The following is an 8,309-nucleotide window of genomic DNA, read 5'->3' as shown; positions in this document are numbered from 1 at the left end:
ATGTTGCATGTATGTAGTTTGTTTTATTTGTATCAATAATAATTACATGATAAATTGACTATCTTTTTGTTGTCCTTTTTTTTTATACTAGGTGAGGTTAGCACGTGCAAATGCACGTGCCTACCTCTCCTTACTCTATTTTATTTATACTTTTATGTATTTAATTTTTATTAAAATTTATATAATTTAATTTTTACATAGTGCAAATTACAAAATATGTATTTTATTTCTTGGTATATCGAGATAATAGGTAGAAGCATAAACTGAAACATTCTGGAGCTACAAAGATAGTTATTAAATCGTTAGCACCACATAAAAACATTCCTCCTAGAGTAGCTGTTAATACGCATAACAAAAACTGAGCTTCTTGTGGATCAATGTCACTACCCTTCTCCGCATCATTTACTAAAACAATGATCTCATTATTCCCTATTCTATTCTAGCAAAACCACTCAGATCCAAGTTGAAAGAGATAAATTAAAAAAGTATGGTTGCACACTATTGGCATGTACTATTAAACCTAGATTGGGGTTATCCGCTAAGTATTACGGTAGAGCAGTTTATGAATGTCTTCGCGGTTACCGTGAATAACACACTTCAATCATTTATGACGACCCCTCCTAACAAGCACAGGCTTATCGCCAAATGTCTCTTTTATTACGAAGACCATCAGAAATAGGATCGACTACGGATTCGAGCCATAGCACATGGTTTCATAAAACCGTACGATTTTCTCGATCTAAATAAAGTATGTTTTACATGAAGAAGATTTGGCTCAGCATGTTCTATTTGATACAGGTAAGAGAAGAGCCCGACTCGGTATTTTTTAAAAAAAATAGAGAAATTCAAAACCAAGTCAAGATGATACGAACCCAGGAGCTACTTTACCATATTCTGAATTCAATGGTTTCAATAAACGCCCTCTGTTCGTCTTGAACCAGATCTAGAACTATCCTCAACAGTTTGTGTAGCCATAAGAGTTCCGGAATTACTAAATATGGGGCTATAGGTTTATCTCCATGAATGAGCTTGCTGTTTTCAAGATCTGCAAAAAATAATTTTAAAAACTAAAAATGGTATATTTGCATTTTTATAAATTAGAATAGTTTCTTTTATCAGATTAACATAATAATACAATAAAACAACTGATCATTGACCATGAATTTGCATCTAAATTTTTCATAAATTTCCTTGCGAACAAAACATGTAATACCATCAACAGAAAAGTGAAGAAAAGATTCCTTAAAATAACATGCTATATAATATATATCTAATTATTTTTTTTAAAGAAAAGATTCAAATCAGAGAAATAAATAAATTAATTACACAATACTATGTGTCTTTATACGTATGGAGGAAAAGAGGGAAAGAAAAAAAATGAGGGATTTGAAAATGAATTCCTCAACTTCATAATTGAGTACATGATAAAATAAGAAGAATTGATGAATATTATACCTGCCATTGATAGACTTTGAAGGAACCAAACCAGATGGATCAAAGAAGTTAGATGATCCAGCAATAGTTGGGACCATAGAGAAAAAAAAAACATAAAGATTGATCTGAGTTTATTGGTGTGGTTAGAAAGAAAGAGAGTACACACCACCTTTAAATTTAATCAATTGGACACCATACAATAATACTTAATACGTTTATTGCTATATAACCACATAATTCAGCACTCAAATCTATGTTAATGATTATGATTAGCCCTAACCATATAGTTTTGATTAACAAATTATATGTAATCAAGCTGAAGAGAGAGAGAGAGAGATAGATAGTGTGGAGTGGAGCCCACATGCATGGAAAAATGAAATGGAAACTTCACAAGAAAGTCTCTCTTAGTCACGTGCACCATGTCAACCACTACCACTATTCATCAGTCAACAAAAGGGCAAAATTATTAATACCTACCTTCTTAAAGGGTAAAAATGTCTTCAAACTATCACCTTATTACCACACTTTTATAATAGTAAGATATATTTTTTTAAGCTTAATAATTAGTTTTTTCTTCTTTCTTACTAATAAGTTATTACATTCTAATTAAAACATATCATTGATAAAAATAATAGAGAGAAACGAGTGATAGGAGCCATCTACACTTACCACTAAATTAGTGTATATATATTCGAGTAATCCAGTGTAGAATTTAAGAGGTATTTATGTTCTACCTTGCCATCACTCTCTTGGATTAATGCAAGCATTTGGACCATATAAAAAAAGGGGAATTATTTTATATATTTTTTTTTAATTTTTTTTTTTTTAAATTTATAATTTTTGTTTCTAAAGTAGTTTCTCTAGTAGTTTTTATGTGGGTTGCTATACAATTTTTTGTTGCGATTTAAGTTGCTCTGCTAGTTGCAATAGAAATTAAAAAAAATTATTTAGAAGTGTAAAAATAAAAAAATCCCTAAAAAATAGCAATAATATTATTATTTAGTATGAAATTGTGGGTTAAATAGTTTGATATAATTAAATTCTTAAATGATTATAAATATCTTAGTATATAAATATGAAGGGGGCTATTATAGTAGGGATTGGGTATTTTACCTATTAATAGGGATAGTAATTTATAACCCTTGATTTAATCAAATGACTCAAATTAATTCTTGAAATCTACACCATAATTAATATATTTTTTTTATTTATAATTAATCTTGAATATTATTAATTATAGGTTCAACTAACAAACTCCAAACCTAATTTTTTTTATCATTTTATTTTATTTTTATTTAAAATTTAGTTTTAATTATATATATTTTTTTTATTTCAAATTTACATAAAAAAATATTTTAATTAAATTTATTTTTAAAACAATAATTATACTTATAAAAAACTATAACATATTCAACTTATAATAATTTTATAATAATCACTCTTAAAATAATTAAAATGTCATGAGTTCAACACTTTAGAAGTAATATTTTCTTTTCTTTCCTTTACTTATATTTAATTTAAGATTTCAATTAATTTAACACTTTTAAAATTCTATCATATTATATTAATTAATTTTATTTTTCAAGATTATAATGTTCAATGTATTTAAAATTTTTAGATATAAAATTAATTATATACATCAATTACATTATTTATAAAATCATGCATGAACTAGTAAATAATATACATTCATAGTATGCTTATTTTTCAACTTAGTTCAAGGTAAATATTCAATGTATTTAAATTTTCTAGATATTGAATTAATTATTAATTTTAATTAGACTATCTATATAAAGCATACATGAACTAGTTAGTAATACATATTTTTAACATAATTACATTTTCTTCTCAATAATAAAAAAATATTTTTTTTTCAAATTACACCATCAACAACATTAGCAAGGTATGTGTTTTTTATTCATATATGTATATAATATTATTGTATCATTATTATATATATTTTTTTATTTTGTGTACAACTTATTTTTCTTTTGATTTTTTTTAGATGTACGTCTTCTGATGAAGATTGGATGGCTGTACCAAATAAAATATTTGATCTTAATGAAGCAATACAACGTATTGAGAACAATATATTGTCTATCAAAAAAGAGATAAGTTTAATTGTTATATTTTATTGTATACAAAAATTATAAAATTTAAAAAAACATAGTGTATAAGAGTTTCCCATAATAATAACTTTATTTAATATACTATCATAAAAATATAAAATAATTTATTTTTTGTACAATCTTAATGTATCGACGAGGTATAATTTTATGATGATCTGTCTTGCTACATGTTACAATTTTGATTGCATGTCATACAACCCAAAATTTGGGATAACAATTATATTGTGCAATTGTTGATCTTAAAATATAAAGGTAGCAATTCGATCATTCTATACATCTGAAAAATCTCATAGTTATTCAAAGTTATCATATACTATCTAATTTGAATGAGATCAACGATAATCGAGATCATTTAGATTTTTTTTAGTGCAAAACTTTTTATCTATTTATTATGCATAATTTTCTTTGACAAAGAGCCATAACTTTTCATTTCAATATTATTTATTAATGCATGTATTATTTTATTGTTCACTATTATAATTATAACCTTAAATTTTTTATAGTATATTCCACACATTATTATTTAAAACAAAAATTTAAAATTATTAAATTAATTTAAAAGTTAAATTAATAGTAAATAATAAAAAAAAATCATATCTTTACAAGGGTAGCAATTCGATTGTTTATAGTACGTTTGAAGCACCATTTAATTAAAGTTGTCATAAACTATAAAATTTGGATGAGATCGACGGTATATCAAAATCGTTCAGATATTTTTTTAGTACAAAATTTTTCATCTATTTATAATTTTTTTTATTTGACAAAATTTATTATTCAATTTTTATTTGACAAACTTTTTATTTGATTGTTATTATTATTATTATTATTGCATGTGTTATTTTATTGTTCACTATTATACTTTATGTAATACAAGCATCAATATATATTAACAAATAAAAGTTTAAGACTTTCCACCATAATAATTATAAATTTTAAAATTTTTATAGTATAAGAATTGTTCCATATAAGTAAATATTAAAAAAAAAAAATGAACTATTGTTTAGAAAAAAAAAATAAAGAAATTCAAATTATTAAATTAATTTAAAATCTTAAATTAAAAAAAAGTTATATCTTTTGAAAGGATTGAACTCATGTTACTGTACTTGATATACAATAATTTTACCACATACACTATTATTATATTATAGGTTGTATTGATTATTGTATGATTAAAAACTTGAATATTTTGTACTTTTCTAGCTACAATTATTGTGCTAAGTAGAAAATAAAATTATTTAAAAATAAATATATAAATTTCAAATTAAAAAAATAATTAATTGAAGATTATAAATAGTCATAAAATAAATAAGTTAAAAAAAAAATTATAGGTTTGGAGTTTGTTAGTTGAACTTGTAATTAATAATATTCAAGATTAAATATAAACAAAAAAAGTATATTAATTATGGTGTAGTTTTCAAGGGTTAATTTGAGCCATTTGATTAAATCAAAGGCTACAAATTACTATTCCTATTGATATGTAAAAATCAGAATACCTATTGTATTAACTGTTGGGTTTTATGCCCTAAATAAAACTCCATTTCAATGTAATCTATTTTATTCAACATCAATAAAGAAACAGAAGTATTTTTCATTCATTTGTGTATGTTTTGGTTCACTTTATCAATTGCTTGTCTATTTGATTTATAAATTCATCAGAAACTCTTTTCACATACTTGATCCTATTTATTGTGTTGTCAACACTTTGGAAAGTAAACATGACTATGTGAATAAAGTTTCCTAGATTTATCAGACACAGGATTTTACTGATATGATAATCTACAACAAGAGTTTACTTGCATTTGGAGAAATGCTATGTTCTTTCCAGAACATTGGTTAAAGTAAAGCTCAGGTTAGATGCATGGAGTATGCATTGGAAGGGACTGATATTGAACTTTGACTTAGATTTATTAAACTTACCGTAAAATCTATTCAAGTCAATATCGCCTAGTTGATCCTAGATCTAATGATCTTAATCCTGTTATAATTAGGCTCAATCTCAGGAGGCTATTCGTGTTCTTTGATTTGTTAGTTAAGCCTACTTTTAGGTCAAGGTGATACGTACATTTTGGGAACACGGTAGTGCAATTGAGTGGGAGCGCTAACATAAACATAGAATCTATAGCTTCTGTCTGGCGAATAGTAAGCAAAGAATGAGCTCCTTCGAGCTTGACCAAACGAAAATAAATGGTGGAGTACTCATTTCACATAAGCTGAAATATCATTTATACGGGGTCAAGTGTTTAAAGGATAAAATACATAGTAGGGTGTAACGGTAATCTAATCCCTTTACAGTGTAGATCAATTCATATAGAGGATCATTGATCAAATTAGGATTATAACAATGGATAACTAATAATGTGTCTATATGGTGGAACATATAGAGCATTCTATATACTGAGAGTGCAATTCTAAGTTCTATGCGTGGATTCAACGAAGAATTAATAAGTTAGTGAATTTTAGTAATAAATTCTTAATCTACTTATTGGAAGCTCGGTTATATAGACCCATGGTCCCCCCACTAGTTGAGATAATATTGCTTGTAAGACTCATGTAATTGGTTTTGATTAATCAATTATAATTCTCAAATTAGACTATGTCTATTTATGAAATTTTCACTAAGTAAGGGCGAAATTGTAAAGAAAGAGTTTTAGGGGCATATTTGTTAATTATGATACTTTGTATGGTTCAATTAATAAATATGATAAATGATAATATTATTTAATAATTATTTATAGTTATTAAATAGTTAGAATTGGCATTTAAATGGTTGAATTAGAAGATTGGCGTTTTTGAGAAAATCAAATACAAAAGTGATAAAACTGCAAAATTGCAAAAAGTGAGGCCCAAATCCATACTGCCATGGCCGGCCACTTATATAGGATTTATCCTCTGATATTTTCATTATTTTAATGCCAAATAATTCAAACCTAACCCTAGTGGAATGCTATAAATAGATAGTGAAGGCTTCAGGAAAATTACACTTTTCATTCAGAAAAACCTGAGCCTCTCTCTCTACCTTTGGCCGCCCACTCTCTCTCTCTCTTCTTCCTTAATATTTCGAAACACTTAGTGATTAGAGTAGTGCCCACACACAGCAAGTGATACCTCAATCATAGTGAGGAAGATCGTGAAGAAAGACTTTCAGCAAGAAGGAGTTTCAGCACCAAAGATTCAGAGAAAGAGATCCAGGTTCAGATCTTGATAATACTCTGCGACAGAAAGGATACAAGGGTTAGAGATCTGAACGGAAGGAGTCATTTAATTCCGCTGCACCCAATGTAAGGTTTCCTAAACTTTATATGTGTTTATTTCATTGTTTTAGAAAGTTCATATTTAGGGTGTTAATCAACATACTTGTGAGTAGATCTAAGATCCTGGTAAAATAATTTCCAACAACTAGCCTCAGAGCCATGGTAATTGATTTTCTTGCAAGAAATTTGGACTTTAAAACGATTGTTTGATGTTTTGGATGGTATCATGTTGTATTGAGTGTTATATGATGATTGATTGATGTTTGTGAATTTTCGTGAAAAATAATTGAATATCTGTTTATGGAATTATTTTTATTGGATAGTATGGAAAAAATTAAGCAAGTTACTTTTTTACAGAACTCAATTTCGATTTAATTTGAATTAGTTATGATTTGTTGAAGTTTCGAAAAAATCAGGAATCAAGCAACCAGCATCCGCGCGCGGAAATTATGCTGGTGACCCTCCTGCGCCGAGAAACCTCGGCAGTGCACCTCATTGCGCGCGCGGACGGGTATGCACAGCATCCCGTCCGTACAGCTCGCAATTTTTTCGTTTTTCTTCGATTTTTCATGCTTTTTCATGGATTTAACTTCCGATTTTTTGTGTAGTTCTGTATTTATACATTTACTATTCCTAATTCAATTCTAATTATTATAATTAATTTAATTAATATTTTTTAAATTTAATTCATGATATTAGTGTAATTTGAATTTGAAAAATAGTAAATATCTATCTTTTTTGCTTAATTATCTATCTTATTTTTAAATTTGATTATATCTTATCTTATTTTTAAATTTAAGGTCAGATATTAAAATTTTTTAAATTAATTTTTTTTTTAAAATAATTTGACCTTATTTAAATTTAAAATAAGATAACTATAATCATGTAATTTTATATAGATGTAAGATATTTTGCTAACTTTTAAATTTTGTTATTTTATTTATTTAAATTACATTTAAAATCTGAAAAAGATATTTATTTATCTTTTTTAATTTTTTATTTAATTTTTATTTATAAAATAACATTAAATTTTTAAAAGTAGTTAGCAAATTTTGAAATGATATTTAGGTTGATTGAAACCTAAATTTTCAAAATTGTAGGTTTAATTTTAAATATTTTTTTATTAATTTCGAATTTTTAAATTTTATTTTAATTTATAATTTTCGAAAATAATTTTTTTATTTAATTATTTATTCGAAATTATTTATTTAAAAATTAAATAAATCCTACATCCAACTATCCAGCTAACCTTGTTGCAGGAGTATATGTTTTAGCTTGTTTGTAAGTTTTTAAAACCTATTATTGCTTGATTGCAAATAGCCATGGTTAACTTGTTGACAGATCTAATGATCTGATTTTAACTCATGGCTCCCTTGGTCAAGTAAATAATTTGTAACAGGTATATTTACAATCTTCTTTCATCTATGTATGACCTAGCAACATGATAGGATCCATCCAAAGTGTGCCTGTGTGAGCCTATGTGTTTAATTTCATT

At 26.1% G+C, this 8,309-nt stretch overlaps 1 long non-coding RNA gene across 1 annotated transcript; it reads right to left on the bottom strand.

Moving 5' to 3' along the window:
* Window positions 1-236: 236 nt before the first annotated feature.
* Window positions 237-1,971, bottom strand: LOC115714718 (uncharacterized). Its single transcript, XR_004011107.2, has 2 exons — window positions 1,456-1,971; window positions 237-1,045 (listed from the first exon to the last, which is right to left on the bottom strand). It is a non-coding gene; the product is annotated as an uncharacterized LOC115714718 (long non-coding RNA).
* Between the last annotated feature and the right edge of the window lie 6,338 nt (window positions 1,972-8,309).

The sequence above is a fragment of the Cannabis sativa genome, chromosome 2 (assembly GCF_029168945.1).
Source record: "Cannabis sativa cultivar Pink pepper isolate KNU-18-1 chromosome 2, ASM2916894v1, whole genome shotgun sequence".
NCBI lineage: Eukaryota > Viridiplantae > Streptophyta > Magnoliopsida > Rosales > Cannabaceae > Cannabis > Cannabis sativa.
This window is presented reverse-complemented; position numbering and strand designations above follow the sequence as displayed.